Raw genomic sequence first — 25,990 nt, 5'->3', positions numbered from 1 at the left:
TTGGGCTTCGCCATAAGAAGATTTTTTGTTCATCTCGCATTGATAAATATGTCTGCCAACTTTGGTCCGCTTTCGTTAACGTCATTTTTTTCCCGATGGGTTTTTGAAAAGTTTGTAGGGGGCGCTATTTTGCCATTTGGCCACGCCCACATGCGAGACCACCACTCAACGCTAAGTTGCCACAGGCCCCACGTGCGTGCAAAATTTCGTCCGTTTCCCGGCTTGGGAAAGGGGTCGAAATGGCGTTCGAAGTGGCATAATAATAATAATAATAATAATTAAAGCCGCAAGCGGCGATGACGGGCCCTCGCTCACCCATGCGACCGCGGGGCCTGAGGCACGCCGGGGATGTGGCGCGAAGGTGAAAGGGAGAAAAAACCAGGAAGGAGGCAAAAAAAAAGTAATATTTCGTTCATCCACTAGGGGGCAGTAATGGGATGTGTGCAGGTGTGTTCAGGGTCAGCCCCTCATCACACATGTGAAGTTTCATGGAAATCGGACAATGTTGATGCAAAAAATGGCACTTCCTGTTTCCACTAGGGGGCGAATGAGTGAGATCGTCTATGAGCACATAGAAACGTTGAGGTCGTGACCCTGGACCTGTGTACCAATTTTCATGTTGATACGAGTTCATTAAAGCCATCCAAAGGGCAAACGTATTGTCATGGCGAGGAATGATAGCCACGCCCCCACAGGGACGCCATTACTCGTAGCTTCACAGTCTTCATAATGTAGCTTCACCAACTGGTTCTGCATGTTGTAGAAGTGGAATGAAGTTGATGGGGCAAAGTATGTACATTTTCAAAATTTAGTACACTTCCTGTTACCACCGGGGGGCGCTATGAGTTACGTGGGAAGTGAATATATCGGGACGTTCAGGGCGGAGCCATCATCATGTCCAGCAAGTTTGAAGTTGATTGGATGAAGTATGTGGGCGTGAGAGCCACACGTATGGACATGGCGAGAACGCCAAAGTCTGATGAGCGCTGGCAGCCACGCCCTTTGACCTACGGACTCACGGAGCACAAGATAAGCTCAGCGAGGTCTGGAGATGTGGTATACCTAATTTCAACTTGATCGGGCGAACGCTCTGGGAGAAGTTAATTTTAGGCGGGAAAAATCAAAACCAAAATGGCCGACTTCCTGTTGGGTTGAGGTCATGAGGTCAAGAGGCTTTTTTGCACATCTGGGTATAATACGTCTGTGTACCAAATTTTGTGAGCATAGGGCAAAGTTAGATAGCAAAATTCTCTATGGGCATTTTTGACTTTGTAGGGGGCGCTATTCCGCCATTCTGCGTCGACCATGTGCGACAACCCAAAAATATCGAATTTCGGATCAGGCCGGACGTCCGTGCAAAAGTATACGCATTTTCGCATTTGGGAAAGGGGCGAAATTGGGGCACGAAATGTCGGAAGAATAATAATAATAATAATAATAATAAACATTACAATTTCAATATAGCATTTTTCCCCGGGGGTCTTCCATACCACATGATTACTTGATTACTTGATTACTTTGGGGTCACTTGCACTTTGGGGTCACTTGCACGTTGGGGCATGAACGAATTTCAATAGGGCTTTCGCCAGGCGACTTGCAGTCGCCGCTCGGGCCCTAATTAAAGCCGCAAGCGGCGATGATCGGCCCTCGCTCGCCCATGCCACCGCGGGGCCTGAGGCACGCCGGGGCTGTGGCGCAGAGCAGAGATGGAGAAGAAACCCGGAAGGAGGCCAAAATTGCAATGTTTCGTTCATCCACCAGGGGGCAGTCACCGCATGTGGTGTGGTGCGTTCAGGGGCGGCCCCTCATCACTCATGTGAAGTTTGGAGTGAATCGGACAAAGCATGAAGGAGTTATGAGCAGTTAAAGGTTCGTCCACTAGGGGGCAGTAATGGGATGCATGCAGGTGTGTTCAGGGTCAGTCCCTCATCACACATGTGAAGTTTCGTGGAAATCGGACAATGTTGATGCAAAAAATCGCACTTCCTGTTTCCACTAGGGGGCCACATGAGCGACACCCCTATCAGATGGAAGAGGTCTCCACCCTGGACCTGTCTATCAAGTTTCATGATGATACGAGTTCAATAAAGCCATCAAAAAGCCAAACGTATTTTCATGGCGAGGAATTGATGGTAGCCACGCCCCCACAGGGACGCCATTACTCGTAGCTTCACGGTCTTCATAATGTAGCTTCACCAACTGGTTCTGCATGTTTTACAAGTGGAATGGAGTTGATTGGGTGAACTATGTATTTTTAATGAATTTTAGTTCACTTCCTGTTACCACCGGGGGGCGCTATGAGCGACGTAGGCAAATAATATGTCGGATCGTTCAGGGTCTCGCCATAGATTTTTGCACCAAGTTTGAAGCGTCTACGATCAAGTATGTGGGCGTGAGAGCCAATCGTATTACATGGCGAGCACGCCAAAGTGAATTGAGCGCTGGCAGCCACGCCCTTTGACCTACGGACTCACGGAGCACAAGATAAGCTCAGCTAGGTCTGGAGATGTGGTGTACCTAATTTCAACTTGATCGGGCGAACGCTGTGGGAGGAGTTAAGTTTAGGCGGGAAAAATCTAAACCAAAATGGCCGACTTCCTGTTGGGATTTCACCATGACATTAAGAGGCTTTTTTGCATATCTGGGTATAATACATATGTGTACCGAATTTTGTAGGTCTACGCCAAAGTAAGCAAAATTGTCTATGGGACTTTTCAAAATTTGTAGGGGGCGCTATTTCGCCATGTCGCGTCGGACATGTGCGACCACCACATATATCGAATTTCGGATCAGGCCGGACGTCCGGGCAAAAGTTCACGCATTTTCGAAGTCGGGAAAGGGGCCAAATTGGGGCATTTAGGTGACGGAATAATAAGAATAATAATAATAATAAAAAACAACGCGATTTCAATAGCCCCTCGGGCGAGTGCTACTCGCCGCTCGGGCCTAATTAAAGCCGCAAGCGGCTATGACGGGCCCTCGCTCCACGCCACTCGGCGTCCCCGCTACCCCCGGGCCGCTCTTCGAAAACCCCCGCGCGCAACCGGACGTGGGCGGCAGCGTCGAGGGCGGTCCCCTCGTCGAACACGTGATGTTTTGAGCAAAACGGACAACGTACGATGGAGTTACGGCAGGTTTACGGTTCGTCCACCAGGGGGCGGTAACGGGATGTGGGCCGTTGCGTACGGGGTCGTGACCTCATCACACATGTGAAGTTTCGAGCTGATCGGACAATGTCGATGCAAAACGCGACATTTCCTGTGTCCACAAGGGGGCGTATTGAGCGAGCTAGCGTACGATCAAATGGAGGCGTAGAGGGCGGGCCCCTGATCATGTACTGAAATTTTGAAGTGACTACGACCAAGTATGTGGGCGTGGAAGGCAAACGTAATAGCATGGCGACTAAACGAGCAGTTGACCAACTTTGTCGCCCCCTAGCAGCCACGCCGTTTCACGTAGAGAAAAGCTTTTTATAGTGTTTGACCAGCTCGGTCTCCTGATGATCTGTAGCGAATATGAAGTCAATCGGGCAAAATCCGTGGGAGGTGGCAGTTCACGGTGGAGCGCTATTCCTGTCGCCGCCACAAGGGGGCCATTTGCCGTAGCGTCATAGCGTTCACGAAATACCTTCACCAACTTGTTCGGCATGTTTTAGAAGTGGAATGAAGTTGATGGGGGCAACTATGTATTTTTAATGAATTTTAGCACACTTCCTGTTACCACCGGGGGGCGCTATGAGTGACGTAGGAAAATAATATGTCGTATCGTTCAGGGTCACGCCATCATCATGTGCACCAAGTTTGAAGCTGCTGCGATCAAATCTGTGGGCGTGATAGCATTTAAACCTTTTTAGCTGAATTCGGGAACTTGGCCGTGCCCTAGTAGCCACGCCCTTTGACCTACACACCTGCGGAGCACAAGCCGTAATCAGCTCAGTCTGGAGATGTTCCGTGCCCAATTTGAAGTCAATCGGGCGAACTCCCTCGGAGGAGTTCGTTTTGCGTCAAAGAAATGCTAACCAAAATGGCCGACTTCCTGTTAGGTTTAGGGCGTGGCTCCAATTCAATTTTTTGTATGTTTGGGTATGATACACGTGTGTGTCGAGTTTCGTATGTGTACGACAAAGTAAGCGAAATTTGTCTATGAAGAAATTCGGAAAAACTTCTAGGGGGCGCTATTGAGGCATTTAGCCACGCCCATGGGAAACGACTCTATCCCCTGAAAGAGCTCGGCATTCTTGACCCGTGGATGAAATTTCGTGAGGACACGACTTCGTTAAAGCCACGAAAAAGGCAAACGTAATTGTACGATAAAAAATCGTCAGTCGCCGCGGCGGCACACGGACGCCGTTCGTCGTATCTTCACAGCGTTCATAATGTAGCTTCAGCAACTGGTTCTGCATGTATTAGAAGTGGAATGAAGTTGATCGGGTGAAGTATGGATTTTTAATGAATTTTTGCGTACTTCCTGTTACCACCGGGGGGCGCTATGAGCCAGGCAGGAAGTCGATACATCAAAACGTTCAGGGAGGAGCCAACGTCATGTCCTTTGAATTTCAAGTGGCTACGACGAAGTATGTGCGCGTGAAAGGCAAACGAAATTTAAATTGGGATGATACACTTTCGCCGCGGCGGCACACGGACGCCGTTGCTCGTAGGGTCAAAGCGTTCATGATGTAGCTTCACCATCCGGGTCTGCATGTACTAGAAGTGTAACGAAGTCGATTTGGTCAACTACGTATTTTTAACGAATTTTTGTACGTTTCCTGTTACCACCGGGGGGCGCTATGAGCGACGTACGCAAATAATATGTCGGATCGTTCAGGGTCTCTCCATAGATTTTTGCACCAAGTTTGAAGCGTCTACGATCAAGTATGAGGGCATGAGAGCCGTTCGTATTTACATGGCGAGCACCGAAACAGTCGCCAAACTTCGGGGCACGCCAGAGGCCAAGCGCTTTGAGCTACAGACCTGCGGAGCACAAGATAAGCTCAGCTAGGTCTGGCGATGTTCTGGACCCAATTTGGAGCCGATCGGGCGTAACCCCTCGGAGGAGTTCGTTTTGCGTAAACCAACTTTGAAGCAAAATGGCCGACTTCCTGTTGGTTTTAGGGTATGTCATTTTATGAAATTTTTTGAAGATCTCGGGTTGATGAATATGTTTACCAAGTTTCGGACAAATCGGTGTCGCAGACCCTCATTCCCTATGCGCGGTCTAGGGGGCGCTGTGGTGCCATTTGGCCACGCCCACATGCGAGACCACCACTGAATCGCAATTTTCGGGCTTCCCCCCCTGCGTCGAAAGTTTCATCCGTTTCTCGGCTTGGGAAAGGGGTCGAAATCGCGTTCAAACGCGCGGAAGAATAATAATAATAATTAAAGCCGCAAGCGGCGATGGCGGGCCCTCGCTCGCCCATGCCACCGCGGGGCCTGAGGCACGCCGGGGCCGTGGCGCGGAGCAGAAATGGAGAAAAAACCCGGAAGGAGGCAAAAAACGCAATGTTTCGTTCATCCACCAGGGGGCAGTCACCGCATGTGGTCTGGTGCGTTCAGGGGCCGCCCCTCATCACTCGTGTGAAGTTTGGAGTGAATCGGACAAAGCATGAGTGAGTTATGAGCAGTTGAAGGTTCGTCCACTAGGGGGCAGTAATGCGATGCGTGCAGGTGTGTTCAGGGTCAGCCCCTCATCACACATGTGAGGTTTCGTGGAAATCGGACAAAGCATGAGGGAGTTATGAGCAGTTAAAGGTTCGTCCACTAGGGGGCAGTAATGGGATGCATGCAGGTGTGTTCAGGGTCAGTCCCTCATCACACATGTGAAGTTTCGTGGAAATCGGACAATGTTGATGTAAAATATGGCACTTCCTGTTTCCACTAGGGGGCTACATGAGTGAGATCGTCTATGAGCACATAGAAACGTTGAGGTCGTGACCCTGGACCTGTGTACCAATTTTCATGTTGATACGAGTTCAATAAAGCCAACCAAAGGGCAAACGTATTGTCATGGCGAGGAATGATAGCCACTCCCCCACAGGGACGCCATTACTCGTAGCTTCACAGTCTTCATAATGTAGCTTCACCAACTGGTTCTGCATGTTTTAGAAGTGGAATGAAGTTGATGGGGCAAAGTATGTACATTTTCAAAATTTTAGTACACTTCCTGTTACCACCGGGGGGCGCTATGAGTTACGTGGGAAGTTAATATATCGGGACGTTCAGGGCGGAGCCATCGTCATGTCCAGCAAGTTTGAAGTTGATTGGATGAAGTATGGGGGACGTGAGAGCCACACGTATGGACATGGCGAGAACGCCAAAGTGAATTGAGCGCTGGCAGCCACGCCCTTTGACCTACGGACTCACGGAGCACAAGATAAGCTCAGCTAGGTCTGGAGATGTGGTGTACCTAATTTCAACTTGATCGGGTGAACGCTCTGGGAGGAGTTAATTTTAGGCGGGAAAAATCTACACCAAAATGGCCGACTTCCTGTTGGGTTGAGGTCATGAGGTCAAGAGGCTTTTTTGCATATCTGGGTATAATACATATGTGTACCAAATTTTATCAACATCGGACAAAGTCAGTCAAATTCCCTATGGGGATTTTGAAAGTTTGTAGGGGGCGCTATTTCGCCATTTTGCGTCGACCATGTGCGACGACCCAAAAATATCGAATTTCGGATGAGGCCGGAGGGACATGCAAAGTTAGACAACTTTTCCAGTTGGGGAAAGGGGCGAAATTGGGGCATGAAGAGTCGCGTGAATAATAAGAATAATAAACAGCGCGATTTCAATAGGGCTTTCGCTGGGCGACTTGCAGTCGCCGCTCGGGCCCTAATAAACATTACAATATCTGGAGTTTTTGCTGCCAGGTCTATGCAGTACTTGGTTACTTGCTTGCTTACTTGTTGTTACTCGTCGGCTGGCACGTTGACTAATGTGCATGTCGAATAACAATAGGGACCTCCCTGGGTCGTTGACACAGGCTCGGGCCCTAATTAAAGCCGCAAGCGGCGATGGCGGGCCCTCGCTCGCCCATGCCACCGCGGGGCCTGAGGCACGCCGGGGCCGTGGCGCGGAGCAGAAAGGGAGAAATAACCAGGAAGGAGGCCAAAAATGCAATGTTTCGTTCATCCACCAGGGGGCAGTCACCGCATGTGGTCTGGTGCGTTCAGGGGCCGCCCCTCATCACTCATGTGAAGTTTGGAGTGAATCGGACAAAGCATGAGGGAGTTATGAGCAGTTAAAGGTTCGTCCACTAGGGGGCAGTAATGGGATGCGTGCAGGTGTGTTCAGGGTGAGTCCCTCATCACACATGTGAAGTTTCTTGGAAATCGGACAAAGCATGAGGGAGTTATGAGCAGTTAAAGGTTTGTCCACTAGGGGGCAGTAATGGGATGCATGCAGGTGTGTTCAGGGTCAGTCCCTCATCACACATGTGAAGTTTCGTGGAAATCGGACAAATCATGAGGGAGTTATGAGCAGTTAAAAGTTTGTCCACTAGGGGGCAGTAATGGTATGCGTGCAGGTGTGTTCAGGGTCAGTCCCTAATCACACATGTGAAGTTTCGTGGAAATCGGACAAAGCATGAGGGAGTTATGAGCAGTTAAAAGTTTGTCCACTAGGGGGCAGTAATGGTATGCGTGCAGGTGTGTTCAGGGTCAGTCCCTCATCACGTATGTGAAGTTTCGTGGAAATCGGACAATGTTGATGCAAAAAATGGCACTTCCTGTTTCCACTAGGGGGCCACATGAGCGACACTCCTATCAGATGGAAGAGGTCTCCACCCTGGACCTGTCTATCAATTTTCATGATGATACGAGTTCATTAAAGCCATCAAAAAGCCAAACGTATTTTCATGGCGAGGAATTGATGGTAGCCACGCCCCCACAGGGACGCCATTACTCGTAGCTTCACAGTCTTCATAATGTAGCTTCACCAACTGGTTCTGCATGTTTTAGAAGTGGAATGAAGTTGATGGGGTGAACTATGTATTTTTAATGAATTTTAGTTCACTTCCTGTTACCACCGGGGGGCGCTATGAGTTACGTGGGATATTAATATATTGGGACGTTCAGGGCGGAGCCATCGTCATGTCCAGCAAGTTTGAAGTTGATTGGATGAAGTATGTGGGCGTGAGAGCCAATCGTATTACATGGCGAGCACGCCGAAGTTAATTGAGCGCTGGCAGCCACGCCCTTTGACCTACGGACTCACGGCGCACAAGATAAGCTCAGCTAGGTCTGGAGATGTGGTGTACCTAATTTCAACTTGATCGGGCGAACGCTGTGGGAGGAGTTCGTTTTAGGCGGGAAAAATCAAAACCAAAATGGCCGACTTCCTGTTGGGTTGAGGTCATGAGGTCAAGAGGCTTTTTTGCATATCTGGGTATAATACATATGTGTACCAAATTTTATTGACATCGGACAAAGTGACCCGACTTCCCTATGGGGATTTTGAAAGTTTGTAGGGGGCGCTATTTCGGCATTTCGCGTCGACCATGTGCGACCACCCAAAAATATCGAATTTCGGATCCGGCCGGACGTCCGTGCAAAAGTAGAAGCATTTTCGCGTTGGGGAAAGGGGCGAAATTGGGGCATGAAGTCGGAGAAGAATAATAATAATAATAATAATAATAATAATAAACAGCGCGATTTCAAAAGGGCTTTCGCTGGGCGACTTGCAGTCGCCGCTCGGGCCCTAATTAAAGCCGCAAGCGGCTATGACGGGCCCTCGCTCCACGCCACTCGGCGTCCCCGCTACCCCCGGGCCGCTCTTCGTAAACCCCCGCGCGCAACCGGACGTGGGCGGCTGCGTCGAGGGCGGTCCCCTCGTCGAACACGTGACGTTTCGAGCAAAACGGACAACGTACGATGGAGTTACGGCAGGTTTACGGTTCGTCCACCAGGGGCGGTAACGGGATGTGGGCCGTTGCGTACGGGGTCGTGACCTCATCACACATGTGAAGTTTCGAGCCGATCGGACAATGTCGATGCAAAACGCGACATTTCCTGTGTCCACAAGGGGGCGTATTGAGCGAGCTAGCGTACGATCAAATGGAGGCGTAGAGGGCGGGCCCCTGATCATGTACTGAAATTTTGAAGTGACTACGACCAAGTATGTGGGCGTGGAAGGCAAACGTAATAGCATGGCGACTAAACGAGCAGTTGACCAACTTTGTCGCCCCCTAGCGGCCACGCCGTTTGACGTAGAGAAAAGCTTTTAATAGTGTTTGACCAGCTCGGTCTCCTGATGATCTGTAGCGAATATGAAGTCAATCGGGCAAAATCCGTGGGAGGTGGCAGTTCACGATGGAGTGCTATTCCTGTCGCCGCCACAAGGGGGCCATTAGCCGTAGCGTCATAGCGTTCACGAAATACCTTCACCAACTTGTTCGGCATGTTTTAGAAGTGGAATGAAGTTGATGGGGGCAACTATGTATTTTTAATGAATTTTAGCGCACTTCCTGTTACCACCGGGGGGCGCTATGAGTGACGTAGGAAAATAATATGTCGGATCGTTCAGGGTCACGCCATCATCATGTGCACCAAGTTTGAAGCTGCTGCGATCAAATCTGTGGGCGTGATAGCATTTAAACCTTTTTAGCTGAATTCGGGAACTTGGCCGTGCCCTAGTAGCCACGCCCTTTGACCTACACACCTGCGGAGCACAAGCCGTAATCAGCTCAGTCTGGAGATGTTCCGTGCCAGATTTGAAGTCAATCGGGCGAACTCCCTCGGAGGAGTTCGTTTTGCGTCAAAGAAATGCTAACCAAAATGGCCGACTTCCTGTTGGGTTTAGGGCGTGGCTCCAATTCAATTTTTGGTATGTTTGGGTATGATACACGTGTGTGTCGAGTTTCGTATGTGTACGACAAAGTAAGCGAAATTTGTCTATGGAGAATTTCGGAAAAACTTCAAGGGGGCGCTATTGAGGCATTTAGCCACGCCCACGGGAAACGACTCTATCCGCTGAAAGAGCTCGCCATTCTTGACCCGTGGATGAAATTTTGTGAGGACACGACTTCGTTAAAGCCACGAAAAAGGCAAACGTAATTGTACGATAAAAAATCGTCAGTCGCCGCGGCGGCACACGGACGCCGTTCGTCGTATCTTCACAGCGTTCATAATGTAGCTTCAGCAACTGGTTCTGCATGTATTAGAAGTGGAATGAAGTTGATCGGGTGAAGTATGGATTTTTAATGAATTCTTGCGTACTTCCTGTTACCACCGGGGGGCGCTATGAGCCAGGCAGGAAGTCGATACATCAAAACGTTCAGGGAGGAGCCAACGTCATGTCCTTTGAATTTCAAGTGGCTACGACGAAGTATGTGCGCGTGAAAGGCAAACGAAATTTAAATTGGGATGATACACTTTCGCCGCGGCGGCACACGGACGCCGTTGCTCGTAGGGTCAAAGCGTTCATGATGTAGCTTCACCATCCGGGTCTGCATGTACTAGAAGTGTAACGAAGTCGATTTGGTCAACTACGTATTTTTAACGAATTTTTGTACGTTTCCTGTTACCACCGGGGGGCGCTATGAGCGACGTCGGCAAATAATATGTCGGATCGTTCAGGGTCTCTCCATAGATTTTTGCACCAAGTTTGAAGCGTCTACGATCAAGTATGAGGGCATGAGAGCCGTTCGTATTTACATGGCGAGCACCGAAACAGTCGCCAAACTTCGGGGCACGCCAGAGGCCAACCCCTTTGAGCTACAGACCTGCGGAGCACAAGATAAGCTCAGCTAGGTCTGGCGATGTTCTGGACCCAATTTGGAGCCGATCGGGCGTAACCCCTCGGAGGAGTTCGTTTTGCGTTTACAAACTTTGAAGCAAAATGGCCGACTTCCTGTTGGGTTTCGGGCTTCGCTATAGGAGGATTTTGTGTTCATCTCGCATTGATGAACATGTGTGGCGATTTTGGTTCGCTTTCGTTAACGTCGTTTTTTTCCCTATGGGTTTTTGGGAAAATTGTAGGGGGCGCTATTTAGCCATTTGGCCCCGCCCATATGCGACGCTGGCATCATATATCAATTTTCGCGAAGCCCCACGAGGCTACAAAGTTTCGTTCGTTTCTCGGCTTGGCAAAGGGGTCAAAATGGCAATTGAATCGTCGGAAGAATAATAATAATAATTAAAGCCGCAAGCGGCGATGGCGGGCCCTCGCTCGCCCATGCCACCGCGGGGCCTGAGGCACGCCGGGGCCGTGGCGCGGAGCAGAAATGGAGAAAAAACCTGGAAGGAGGCCAAAAACGCAATGTTTCGTTCATCCACCAGGGGGCAGTCACCGCATGTGGTGTGGTGCGTTCAGGGGCTGCCCCTCATCACTCATGTGAAGTTTGGAGTGAATCGGACATAGCATGAGGGAGTTATGAGCAGTTAAAGGTTCGTCCACTAGGGGGCAGTAATGGTATGCATGCAGGTGTGTTCAGGGTCAGTCCCTCATCACACATGTGAAGTTTCTTGGAAATCGGACAAAGCATGAGGGAGTTATGAGCAGTTAAAGGTTCGTCCACTAGGGGGCAGTAATGGTATGCATGCAGGTGTGTTCAGGGTCAGTCCCTCATCACACATGTGAAGTTTCGTGGAAATCGGACAAAGCATGAGGGAGTTATGAGCAGTTAAAGGTTCGTCCACTAGGGGGCAGTAATGGTATGCATGCAGGTGCGTTCAGGGTCAGCCCCTCATCACACATGTGAAGTTTCGTGGAAATCGGACAATGTTGATGCAAAAAATGGCACTTCCGGTTTCCACTAGGGGGCCACATGAGCGACACCCCTATCAGATGGAAGAGGTCTCCATCCTGGACCAGTCTATCAATTTTCATGATGATACGAGTTCATTAAAGCCATCAAAAAGCCAAACGTATTTTCATGGCGAGGAATTGATGGTAGCCACGCCCCCACAGGGACGCCATTACTCGTAGCTTCACAGTCTTCATAATGTAGCTTCACCAACTGGTTCTGCATGTTTTAGAAGTGGAATGAAGTTGATGGGGTGAACTATGTATTTTTAATGAATTTTAGTTCACTTCCTGTTACCACCGGGGGGCGCTATGAGTTACATGGGAAGTTAATATATCAGGACGTTCAGGGCGGAGCCATCATCATGTCCAGCAAGTTTGAAGTTGATTGGATGAAGTATGTGGGCGTGAGAGCCAATCGTATTACATGGCGAGCACGCCAAAGTTAATTGAGCGCTGGCAGCCACGCCCTTTGACCTACGGACTCACGGCGCACAAGATAAGCTCAGCTAGGTCTGGAGATGTGGTGTACCTAATTTCAACTTGATCGGGCGAACGCTGTGGGAGGAGTTCGTTTTAGGCGGGAAAAATCAAAACCAAAATGGCCGACTTCCTGTTGGGTTGAGGTCATGAGGTCAAGAGGCTTTTTTGCATATCTGGGTATAATACATATGTGTACCAAATTTTATCAACATCGGACAAAGTTAGCAAAATTCCCTATGGGCATTTTTGGAATTTGTAGGGGGCGCTATTCCGCCATTTTGCGTCGACCGTGTGCGACCACCCAAAAATATCGAATTTCGGATCCGGCCGGACGCCCATGCAAAAGTAGACGCATTTTCGCCTTTGGGAAAGGGGTCAAAATGGCATTTTAAGGGTGTGGGAATAATAATAATAATAATAATAATAATAATAATAAACAGCGCGATTTCAATAGGGCTTTCGCTGGGCGACTTGCAGTCGCCGCTCGGGCCCTAATTAAAGCCGCAAGCGGCGATGGCGGGCCCTCGCTCGCCCATGCCACCGCGGGGCCTGAGGCACGCCGGGGCTGTGGCGCGGAGCAGAAATGGAGAAAAAACCTGGAAGGAGGCCAAAAATGCAATGTTTCGTTCATCCACCAGGGGGCAGTCACCGCATGTGGTCTGGTGCGTTCAGGGGCCGCCCCTCATCACTCATGTGAAGTTTGGAGTGAATCGGACAAAGCATGAGGGAGTTATGAGCAGTTAAAGGTTCGTCCACCAGGGGGCAGTAATGGGATGCGTGCAGGTGTGTTCAGGGTCAGTCCCTCATCACACATGTGAAGTTTCGTGGAAATCGGACAAAGCATGAGGGAGTTATGAGCAGTTGAAGGTTTGTCCACTAGGGGGCAGTAATGGGATGCGTGCAGGTGTGTTCAGGGTCAGTCCCTCATCACACATGTGAAGTTTCTTGTAAATCGGACAAAGCATGAGGGAGTTATGAGCAGTTGAAGGTTTGTCCACTAGGGGGCAGTAATGAGATGCGTGCAGGTGTGTTCAGGGTCAGTCCCTCATCACACATGTGAAGTTTCTTGTAAATCGGACAAAGCATGAGGGAGTTATGAGCAGTTGAAGGTTTGTCCACTAGGGGGCAGTAATGAGATGCGTGCAGGTGTGTTCAGGGTCAGCCCCTCATCACACATGTGAAGTTTTGTGGAAATCGGACAAAGCATGAGGGAGTTATGAGCAGTTAAAGGTTTGTCCACTAGGGGGCAGTAATGGGATGCGTGCAGGTGTGTTCAGGGTCAGTCCCTCATCACACATGTGAAGTTTCGTGGAAATCGGACAATGTTGATGCAAAAAATGGCACTTCCTGTTTCCACTAGGGGGCAACATGAGTGAGATCGCCTATGAGCATATGGAGACGTTGAGGTCGTGACCCTTGACCTGTGTATCAATTTTCATGATGATACGAGTTCATTAAAGCCATCAAAAAGCCAAACGTATTTTCATGGCGAGGAATTGATGGTAGCCACGCCCCCACAGGGACGCCATTACTCGTAGCTTCACAGTCTTCATAATGTAGCTTCACCAACTGGTTCTGCATGTTTTAGAAGTCGAATGAAGTTGATGGGGTCAACTATGTATTTTTAATGAATTTTAGTTCACTTCCTGTTACCACCGGGGGGCGCTATGAGCGACGTAGGCAAATAATATGTCGGATCGTTCAGGGTCTCGCCATAGATTTTTGCACCAAGTTTGAAGCGTCTACGATCAACTATGTGGGCATGAGAGCCGTTCGTATTTACATGGCGAGCACCGAAACAGTCGCCAAACTTGGGGGCACGCCAGAGGCCAAGCCCTTTGAGCTACAGACCTGCGGAGCACAAGATAAGCTCAGCTAGGTATGACGATGTTGCGTACCTAATTTCAACTTGAACGGGCGAACGCTGTGGGAGGAGTTCAGTTTAGGCGGGAAAAATCTACACCAAAATGGCCGACTTCCTGTTGGGTTGAGGTCATGAGGTCAAGAGGCTTTTTTGCATATCTGGGTATAATACATATGTGTACCAAATTTTGTGAGTGTAGGCCAAAGTTAGCAAAATTCCCTATGGGCATTTTTGGACTTTGTAGGGGGCGCTATTCCGCCATTTTGCGTCGACCGTGTGTGACAACTCAAAAATATCGAATTTCGGATCCGGCCGGACGCCCATGCAAAAGTACACGCATTTTCGCCTTTGGGAAAGGGGTCAAAATGGCGTTTTAAGAGCGCAAGAATAATAATAATAATAATAATAATAATAAACAGCGCGATTTCAAAAGGGCTTTCGCTGGGCGACTTGCAGTCGCCGCTCGGGCCCTAAAAAGAAACATTACAATATCTGGGGTTTTTGCTGCCAGGTCTATGCAGTACTTGAGTACTTGCTTGCTTACTTGTTGTTACTCGTCGGCTGGCACGTCGACTAATGTGCATGTCGAATAACAATAGGGACCTCCCTGGGTCGTTGACACAGGCTCGGGCCCTAATAATTAAAGCCGCAAGCGGCGATGACGGGCCCTCGCTCACCCATGCCACCGCGGGGCCTGAGGCACGCCGGGGCTGTGGCGTGAAGGTGAAAGGGTGAAAAAACCTGAGAGGAGGCAAAAAAAAGCAATTTTTCGTTCATCCACCAGGGGGCAATCACCGCATGTGGTCTGGTGCGTTCAGGGGCCGCCCCTCATCACTCATGTGAAGTTTGGAGTGAATCGGACAAAGCATGAGGGAGTTATGAGCAGTTAATGGTTCGTCCACCAGGGGGCAGTAATGGGATGCATGCAGGTGTGTTCAGGGTCAGTCCCTCATCACACATGTGAAGTTTCGTGTAAATCGGACAAAGCATGAAGGAGTTATGAGCAGTTAATGGTTCATCCACTAGGGGGCAGTAATGGGATGCGTGCAGGTGCGTTCAGGGTCAGTCCCTCATCACACATGTGAAGTTTCGTGGAAATCGGACAATGTTGATGTAAAATATGCCACTTCCTGTTTCCACTAGGGGGCAACATGAGTGAGATCGCCTACCAGCATATGGAAACGTTGAGGTCGTGACCCTGGACCTGTGTACCAATTTTCATGTTGATACGAGTTCAATAAAGCCATCCAAAGGGCAAACGTATTGTCATGGCGAGGAATGGTCGCCGCGTCGCCACACGGACGCCATTACTCGTAGCTTCACAGCGTTCATGATGGAGCTTCACCAACTGGTTCTGCATGTATTAGAAGTGGAATGAAGTTGATGGGGCAAAGTATGTACATTTTCCAAATTTTAGTCCACTTCCTGTTACCACCGGGGGGCGCTATGAGTTACGTGGGAAGTTAATATATCGGGACGTTCAGGGCGGAGCCATCATCATGTCCAGCAAGTTTGAAGTTGATTGGATGAAGTATGTGGGCGTGAGAGCCACTCGTATGGACATGGCGAGCACGCCAAAGTGAATTGAGCGCTGGCAGCCACGCCCTTTGACCTACGGACTCACGGAGCACAAGATAAGCTCAGCTAGGTCTGGAGATGTGGTGTACCTAATTTGAACTTGATCGGGCGAACGCTCTGGGAGGAGTTAATTTTAGGCGGGAAAAATCAAAACCAAAATGGCCGACTTCCTGTTGTGTTGAGGTCATGAGGTCAAGAGGATTTTTTGTATATCTGGGTATAATACATATGTCTACCGAATTTTGTGTGTGTATGACAAAGTAAGACGATGGCGATGCCATTGACACGTGTTTGTAGGGGGCGCTATTCAGCCATTTGGCCACGCCCATTTCCAACGACTTTAAAATATCAAATTTTTCGCGAGGCCTGATGTGCATGCCAAAATTCACGCGTTTTGGGGCATGTTGAGGCCCCCAAAAATGCGATTTTAGGGAGAATATAATAATAATAAACATAGCAATTACAATAGGGCTTTCGCTGGGCGACTTGCAGTCGCCGCTCGGGCCCTAATAATAAGAAAAATAAACATTACAATATCTGGGATATTTTGCGCCAGGTCTATGTAGTACTTGGTTACTTGCTTGCTTACTTGTTGTTACTCGTCGGCTGGCACGTTGACTAATGTGGATGTCGAATAACAATAGGGACCTCCCTGGGTCGTTGACACAGGCTCGGGCCCTAAATATCCCCTCATTGATCAGTTGACAGCACCCAAAGGTCAACAAGGCCGCACTCAGCAGACTGAATGGCTCACATCTGGTCCTGTTGGAAACCGATGAGACAGTTCCCCACTCTCCACCTTTCATTCTTCTATTGTTTTGACTAGTTTAAATCAATTACTTATATACAAAATATTTTTAAAAATCTTAATTTTATTACTTCATGAACTGACAATAAAGTAATGGTTTGAAAAGCTTCAATATAAGGTCACAAAGGGCAGGAATAATAAAGACCAGAGGGGTGAGTAATACTGTTTGGCTAACATTTTGGGTATAATGATGCTGAAGAATTGTGTATATGAGTTTCAGCACATAATGGATTTTGACGTCGCAGTCACTGCTTTGCTATTTTGTAATTTAACATGCAAAACTCTGAGATGTTTTCTTTTCAGACTGAACATTACAGTAATACAAAACCTGTTGATTTTGTTCCATTGTATATCTATTATGTTCTACACAAGAAACTATAATGAATGTAAATTTGATACAAACTAGGAGAAGACATTATCTGAGATGGTTACCATTGTGTACCAGCAGTAATCATGGATAATATTACATGGTGGATAATTTTAATCCAGCATGTAATATTTGAATCATTCTTGGTGTTTGTGTCAATGGAACCTCGGGCTATTTCCTAGACACCGTCGACAGCTGCCGACAGGAAATGGTACACCAAGTATCTAGGGAAAGAGCTATGTAATTTGTAGCCGATGCCAAATGAGTCATACATGACTTCACTGGGTTTATGAGAAAAATGTAAAGATGCTGATTCAAGAGGCAGGAAGCTATAGATATCTCCCAGATCCATCAGCTCATAATAATTTTATAGCGAGTGTTGCTCTAATATCACCATAATCTCAGAATCTGCAATGTGTAATCACACATCCTGCAAGGTTTTTGGGAGACGAACATTTGACATCTAATTCACCTTTTTTTTTTTTTTTTCAATCATTTAGATTTTATGCTTTCCCTAGGATGTGTTCATTTCTTTGTGGTCGTGGGTATCTGTGCATGGAGTGTGTGTGTGTGTGTGTGCAGTATGTGTGTCACTAGGGTAATTAGGAAAATTAGGAATAGGAGGGAGGGAGAGATCAAAGGAGGCACTTTACACTCTGTTTCCGCTCTGATAGGAGTGTGCGAGAGTGTGTGTGCGTGCGTGTGTGTGTGTGTGTGTGTGTGTGTGTGTGTGTGTGTGTGTGTGTGTGTGTATGCTTGTGTGCTGATCTCCTCCAAGCTTTGATGCTGTAAGCTCCGCCGGTTAATGTACTACGGATAAAAATACAACACCATGTAATCTGGCATTTATCCCTCGAGAGCAGAAGCCCAAAATGTGACACATGTCAAGAGGAAGAAGGGAGAAAGGGAGAAGAAGAACAAGTGGGGGAAGAAGAGGAGCAGTAATAAAGGTATTTCTGCTGCTCCGAGATGATTCAAAGATTGTCAGAGATTCTAACTGTGCAGAACATTTCCTATTAATTATTCGAAATTAATTCAGCACTGTAAAATACAAAAGGAAGACAGATACCCAGGCTATCTGAGATGCAATATAAATGTGTCTGTAAGTTACTGAAACGCATAGGCAGCAACGAATGAGCCAGCCCCCTCATTAAGTCACAGGAATTTTATGTATTAATAATACAATGCAGTTATAGTCTTTAGACCCGTTCTATGTGTCTGTTTGTGTGTTTTAAAATGTTTGTTCACCTTGTCCAGACAATAAAGGTATTCTGAAAACAACATTTTGTAAGAGGCCGCCTTAATTTCTGCACATCATTTTTACCATCTTCCTCAGATTCAGACAACAATGACCCCACAGCAGCATTTTGGGTCTTTATGCAGTGTGATAAAACTATCTGAATACGTCTCAGGTGAAGCAGCCCTGCCACCACAAAAAACATCATGGAGACAAGCATCGTGCTTGAGAATAAGATGCTGAAGAGATGCATACAGGCTGGGGTAGTGGGAGCTGCATCCTATTGTTGTCCGTTTCAATTGACAGCAGCTCTGCAACATTTTACAGGTGAACCAGGCCTCCCAAAGGGCTGCATTGTTTGAATACTGTTTTAAATTTTATATTCTGTTCACACCGCTTACAGAAGAAAAGCCATCCACATCCCGTCTACACCTTTCAGCACCAGTTCACTCATTTCTTTATTGATGTAACACAAAGTCCAATGGAACAAAATGCAAAATGCAACCTACTTAAAGTAAAACCCATATAGCTGCACCATGTGGAATAAATGTGAAATAAAATCATATTGCTCATATCAAAGACTTGTACACAAAAGCTAATTACTAATGATGATCAGAATTAGGATGACAGCTTTTTGTCACCACAAACAATATTGCAAAAGAAATGTCATTCCAAGAAAATCCATTAATGCCAAGTTAAATCCTCAAAGAGGCTCTATTGTTAGGAGATGCTAGATGAAAAAGATGACCATCATTACACAAAAATGCAAATGTATTCAATTCCCACTAGCCGATACAGTAGGTAGCCCATTTGTCAAAGACATAACGATGAGAAGTGAAAAAAGATCACCTGAATCTAACAAGAGCCATTAGAGAGTTTTTGGGTTGCCAAATGTGGATTAATCCCGTAAATGGAAACTGCATGACACATAAAAGATGTGTCTTGTTGGGTCATAACTTATAGCATAGACTCGGCTGCAAATTATGTATTTATGTATATATTTATCTATGTTAAGTTTAGCTAGAGAGGTGGAAAATAATGAAGGGGCTGTGCTTTATGAAACCCACCTGATCGGGCTAGGATAGAGTTAGCTGGCTAGTCTAGTCAAGGTAGGCATAAGCTAGCGCTATGGTCGATATGATGTCCTGACATTTTCACAAAATTGGCGTCGTGCGCTTCTTATCTCCTCAATTAAATTCAACTGTAACACGCTAATTTTTTTAACAATAACTAAAGTCCTGAAGTGAAGTTAATTAGGATTTACCAGCACCGTCAACAACAAGCAAAGCAGGGGAGGGGGGAACATGGCGTCTCCCTACCTGTGGGCCGTGGCTGTGACGCAGTTTTATTTTCGGTGCCCCTCCTCGTCCTCTCATGTCCATTAGCATGAAGGGAAGATTAAAATCCACCGTCCTCTTCTTCTTGAAAATGTCCCGAGTCATTTTGAAATCGATAGTTGAAAGTCTGGCTCCAGTCTTCTTCTTCTTCTTCCTCTTCTTCCTCCTCATTTCCTCCAACATTGGCGGGCATTACTAGCACACTCTCTTCCTTTTTCCCCGCCGTGAAGGTCACACGACAACTCAACGCACAACCACAGTCTATGCGCACAACGCTGACCTTCTTTTTCCGGTGAGCGTGCGCATAGGGTTTTTTTTCTGGTGCGCCAACTTTAGCCAAAATGTGAAAGTTTACTTGTCACTTAGAAATGCCAGAGTCTGGGCCATAGACTGTAAAAAGAAGGTCTGGGCCAACTAAATCACTGTGGAGAGAGCCCCGGATGTCACAGTAGGCTAAATGTTAGTAAAGTTTGTTTGAAAAAAAAAAAAAAAACTCGAGTTAAAACTTTTTTTTTTTTAAAGCAGAAGTAAGCGATCCGGTCGTTTTGGCTAATGCTGCGTTCCAGGCCGGCTTTTGAAACCGTAAATTACAGCTTCAAGTCACAACTTACGACTTTGTAGCATTCCAGGCAACCCACTCGTGTTTTTCCGACCTGTTTTACCTGTGAAAGTCACTATAACGGCCACTCGTAACTTCCGACCCGTGATCTCGTACCAGATCGAACTGGTACAACTTCATAGGTCGGAAAAACACGAGTTAAGAGTTGCCTTGAACGCACCATAACATTCCTCGTCCTACGTCACCGCATTCACGCGCATCCCTTGGCTGCACACCTGCACACACAGCCCTTCATGCCGTTCTCTCTCCTCATTGGATAAAAATTGTAGGATACGAGAAAAGTTTTCTCCTCGGCTCAGAGCAGAGCAGAGTGACTGACAGACCCGTGTTTCGGTCCAAACACTCTATGTAAGTGATAAGTGATTGCTGTTGGAAGATATAACTATTTAAGACTTATATTAACACAAAAATGTCGCTTACTTCTGCCTTAAGTAGCTAAATGTCTGGATTGTCCCTTAAATTTCCATTTCTTTTTTCTACTTTTTCCTATTAACTAATGGATTAGTTTCTCCATTTCACTTAGCCTTCCCATGATATAGCTAGGCTACTGGGCTTTCAACACTCCCAGTTGGACATGGGATACAAGTAGCCTAGCTATCTGACTGGTTGAAGACCTAATCAATAGGTTTTTACCAGTTGTAAGAAATAGGCAAATTTATGTTTTTATATCAGTCTAGTTGTACAGCAACAGCAGGGCAATGATGAATTCAGTCAGTTTTGTATATTAACCCCTTTAGCTACTCATTTTTGTTCTGCTGCTTTCTTTGTTCACTTCCTAAACATTATAATACCTCCCCTGTAATCCTCTATGAGGACAATAAACTCAGTCAGTAGGCCTCTTTCAGACTTGTTCAGGCTGTTTTTGTTTGTTTGTTTTTAAATTGCTGGAGCAGAAAAAAATAGGTGTAATTTAACAATAATCCTCATGGCTTTGTGGCATTAAATATCTTAGTAACTCATACTCATGAAGAATGGCATGGAGCCTCAATTAACAGATTACTTACATCTGTGCTTTTTTCTCTGGAGTAAAAATGTGTTCTGAAAATGTTCCATGAAACAAAGCAATCATGGCAGATGTAGCCTGAAACTAGACAAACTGAAGCTAATTTCAACAGAGCACTAATAGGGCCTGAAGCGATTTGTAATTTCTGTTGAATTTATGAATTTTCATTCATACATTTTGATTAACTAGCTTGGGGCTAGTTGATTAAAACATGAGCAATTATAATAAGTATAGTTCAAGTTATACTTTTTTTCATCCCAAAAGGAAAATTCACCCTAATTTAACTATATTTAAAGGAATAATTTTACGTTTTGTAAAATAAATGGACTATATCTGCCACAGAGTCTCCATATTTTCTGACCTAGATCTATACAGGTGACCCTGGGCCAGTGACCTTTGGCTCAACAAGCCATTAGTGTGCATCCAGATGGTCCTTTTCACATACTGACTGAGGTCCTCATGACTCACCCTACTGCAGAGTCTGTATTGGCATCTACAAAGGGACAGCTAAAAAAAAAAATGTGAGCATGACATGGATATGCTGGGTTAGAGGTAGGTTCTGACCAGAGTTAGCAGCTATTTGAGTATTCATGTCTTGCTGAGGATTATGGAAAAGTTGAAACCACTCTCAAGTCTGTGTGGTAATTATAAGCTACCACCAGCATACACCCATCTTATCTTTGAAAAAGACTGGAAACAGAGGGAGTGGCTAGCCATTCTCCTGTGTATTATACAGTGGCATTAGTTTTAGATCTATTTTCGAGAATGTGGGCAAGTATTTGGTCTGTTCTGTGAAACTTTAATCATAAAGGTCTCCATTTTATGTATTTTGTTGTCAAGAGAGCCACGCTTGATGCCACACACTTTCACAACTGTTGACTTTTGTTCTTTGTGAATATTTTATCCAGAGTGGCTTTGAAAGGGCCATAGACCCACATTGCCTCCTCATCCTCCATTTGCCACACCACACCACAACACAAGCCTACAGTGGGAGTGTAGTACAGCGGTTGCACAAAGGTAACGACATCCACCAGATGTAAAATCTAAAGTGGAACATTGATAATTCACCATTTTATGGGGGGGGGGGCATAATGTGTCGGCTGCCGGATAATCGGCTGTAACTTTTTCTTTAACAATTCAGTAGCAATGGGCAACCACACGACACAAGTGCTTTGGCAGCTCCTTCAGTTGCGAGGCTGGGGTCTTAAAGGCTGTGCAAAGAGTATTTCTACAATCAAAAATAATGTACATGTCCTTTTAAGGGTCAGATGAAACCAAAGGAAGCCCACACAAAACCGAGCATGTGAAAACAGACCACTTGAGTGCCACACAGAACTGTAGCGGGTTTTAAAAACAAGAGCTTTTTTGCTGTGAGGCTGGAGCTGTTGTGATTAACAATGCAGTTTTCCTCTTTTACCAGTTCCACTAGCAACACCTGAAATGAGATTTTATCAAAATAAACTCACATGGGCAGAATCTTTTCATCGACATGTTATGAGAAACATCTTTGCAATGTTATTTGTGCATATTTTGATAGTGTCAACAGAAACTTATCCTGCCAGATTCACAATGAATGACAGTGTAAACTGGTATGCCTGTTCAGCAGTGCAGAATAGGCAGGATCAGATTTTAAAATGGTGACGGGCAAATTAAATGAGTATGGAAGTCTATGTACCTGAGATAGAAAAGACCTGCTTTAATGAAGAGAGAAATGAGTGAACGAGGGCGTCAGTGACCGAGACAGCTGGAGTGTGGGTGTTGGAGATAGCAAGTGTGTGACTGAGTGAACAAGTGAGAGTGTAAGCCTTTACAGAGCTACCTATCAGGGATGGGAGAAGATAGTTAGGCATAAGGGCCATACGTCAATCGGCCCTAATTGAGCGTTTTTCTTTCAGTCTCCACTTGCCGCTGACACATTGCTGCCACAGGGCGTATCGGGAGAACGCTGGCTTCATGTCACGTAGAAAACAAGAGCAATGGATGATAAGGAGAGCGGAGGACCCTGCTTGTCATTTTTCCATCCCTCGCTTCTCAAACCCAACCCTGTGACTTAGGGCTGATGTTTCTCCAAACTCTTGAAAAAAAAAAAAAAAAAAGTTTCCAGCTCAGCACTGCAAATGTTCTTATAGCCTGAAGAATGTAGAGCAGCAGACAAATACCTGGACAGGGTTAGGAAAAACCTGGATATGAGAGTGGAGGAATATGACTCTTGAGCAAGGTACTTCACCTGAGATTATAAAAAGAAATGGTTACAGCAAATATAGACCACAGGTTAAATATGTACCCTTTAACGCACATTAAAAAAAAAGTTACCTGAATCCAACAATTATTAAATTGGATTGATGTATGACTGTGTGACACCTGTAGGCTACAAGTTCAGTGAATTCATTTCACAGCATGCCATTTCCCCAGTTGTGGTATGTGGTATATCTTCCTTTCCTTCTTTTTAAAGCAGCCATTTTTTTCTTCTTACCATGAGGGATGAGGTCTAATGTTAACGTCTAAATATTTCTTTGTTAGGCCTTTGCTGGTCAGGCCACCACGGAAGATAAATACAGCCTATGACTCCAGTAATGCAGCATGACTCATTTAAGGTCACCAAAATAGACTTTATTTTGATTTTTCCCATTTATGTCCATGCAGCACTGACGATGCAGGATAACACCTCTTCAAAGTTGATATGGCTTTATGTTCATGTTACCCTAGATTCATTTTTCCATCTTACCCAGTACCAATGAGTTGTTTTAACCCACTATTACTTTTTCATTCAAGTTGAATGAAATTCATGGGCTTGGAATCAAGATTGATTCAAACAGCATGAAACTCACCCGATCATGATTTACATAGTATTAATATAACTTAATTAAAATATTTTTTTCATTTAAATGTAGCCTATATGCCTTGGTATTTATTGTAAACATGTGAAAGAGAAAAGGGCATCTCGTCTCAAAATCTGTGTTGTGTAATTTAATTGTTTCATTGAAACTAAAATAACTTTATTTCATCATTTTTGCACGGGAGAAATAAAAGCTGTGGAATACAAATGCTGAATATATCAAAAAGCAGATTTTGTCTGACCATTTGGGCAATGAGAAGCAGGTGGAGTGCAGAGTGAGGTTGAGAGGTGTGCGCACACACACACTCACACACACTCACACACACCCACATACATACACACGCACAAACTGCTTTGTTCCCCAGGATAGACCATGGAGCCATCAAAACCACTCTGATTCTGAATTAGCTCTGATTGGCTGTCATTGCAATGTGTCCCACACAGCTGAGACCACTCAAAACCAAGCATACACTCTCTCTCACACACATACACACACACACACACACACACACACACACACACGCACACTTTTATGGTCTGGGCATCATGTTTCACTAAACTGCTGAGCTCTCTAGGCTGTAACTAGGGCTGTTTTAAGAGCTGTGGTTGAGTATAAATGTGCATGTCGGTGTGTGTGTGTGTGTGTGTGTGTGTGTGTGTGTGTGTGTGTGTGTGTGTGTGTGTGTGTGTTCACATCTGTCTATGCATATGACTGTACAGTACTCCATGTGCAGTGTGTCAAAGGAGGGAGAATACATGAAGATGGTCTCTGAGAGTCTACACTAGCCCAAATATGGGTTAAAAGTTTTGACTTTTTAAATTACAAAAAAATAAAATGATAATAATAAAAACATGTCACACACATACACTGTATATATACATCTACATAATATATGTACGTTAAATATTGCCTTGTGTCTTCTCCACCGCAGCCCTGGTATTGTTGTTCTATTCTCGGCGTCACTGTGGTCTCTTGGAGAAGTGATGAAGATGAATCGTGGCCCATGTGATGATAAACACACAAACACATACTGTGAGGGCAAATTGATCCCGGTGTTCACAAAAACAGTATCACAGTATCTGTATGGATGTATTGTATTGTTCTATTACGATAATTATCACATTCATTATATCACGCTCATAGGATACCAAGCTATTGTTCGACAAGTCATCAGTTGTTTAAACACTACAGCAAAGAGCAAAGGGAAAAACTTGTTTTAAAATTCTATTCATCTACTTAATTAAGAAATTATACAGGCATAAATATCCCCCTGACACCGCAAGCATGCATGCTAAGTAAAATGTCCGTCCAAAAAAAGCAGACCTGCCCCCTTCCAAAGGGATGCCACAGTGCCAGAAAAGACTTGTGTGGCCAAATCAGCAGGGGAGAATAACCGGTGCTTTTTGCTTGCTTAGTTTGTGTTGGACGTTCATCTAACAAGCCTCCATCTCTGGATACAAATGTGTCTCGCTAAGCATCGCTCTTGTTCTCAAACTCAAGTCAGTCGAAGCAACAAAAATAAGCAGGAAAAGTTGGGAAGAGGCGTAAAAAAAAAAAAAAAGAACTTCTATGAAAATGTTCAAACCAAAGCTGGATTCCATCTATAGAGGCCTCGGGATCAGGTTTCTGGGCAAACAACAGCCCATTTATTCAGAAGTTTGTGGTTAAAAACAGAAAGCAAAATACTCGCACAAAGAGACACACATGTGCAGTAACATGCATAAAAAACGTGTAAAATCATGTGTATGTGCGTGTTGGGTCGGGTGGTGCACAGGACACTTGGGCATAGAAAGTCTGCAATCTCAAAGAGACACACATTTTATCGGCGATACATGAGTACCCTCTAGTGGTAATACACAAGACTGAACTTATTATATCCATAGATACACACACATGTTGTCCATTGAACGTCTGGCAGCAGTTTCACTTAGGCCTGTTGCGTTCAGGGGCCTCCTCTGAAATGACCCTGTGTGTGACCCAGGTGTGTGGTGGTTCAGTCATCCTACACCTAAATCTCTCCTTGCACCAAAATACACTTCCTATACCGATCAGATTAATCATCTTAAAGTTATTAAATAGTTTCTCCTCACTATAGCCTGTCTCTGAAACATCTACCACA

Source organism: Trachurus japonicus, chromosome 20, assembly GCF_045865225.1.
Source record: "Trachurus japonicus isolate A0001 chromosome 20, Traja_1.0".
Lineage (NCBI taxonomy): Eukaryota > Metazoa > Chordata > Actinopteri > Carangiformes > Carangidae > Trachurus > Trachurus japonicus.
This window is presented reverse-complemented; position numbering follows the sequence as displayed.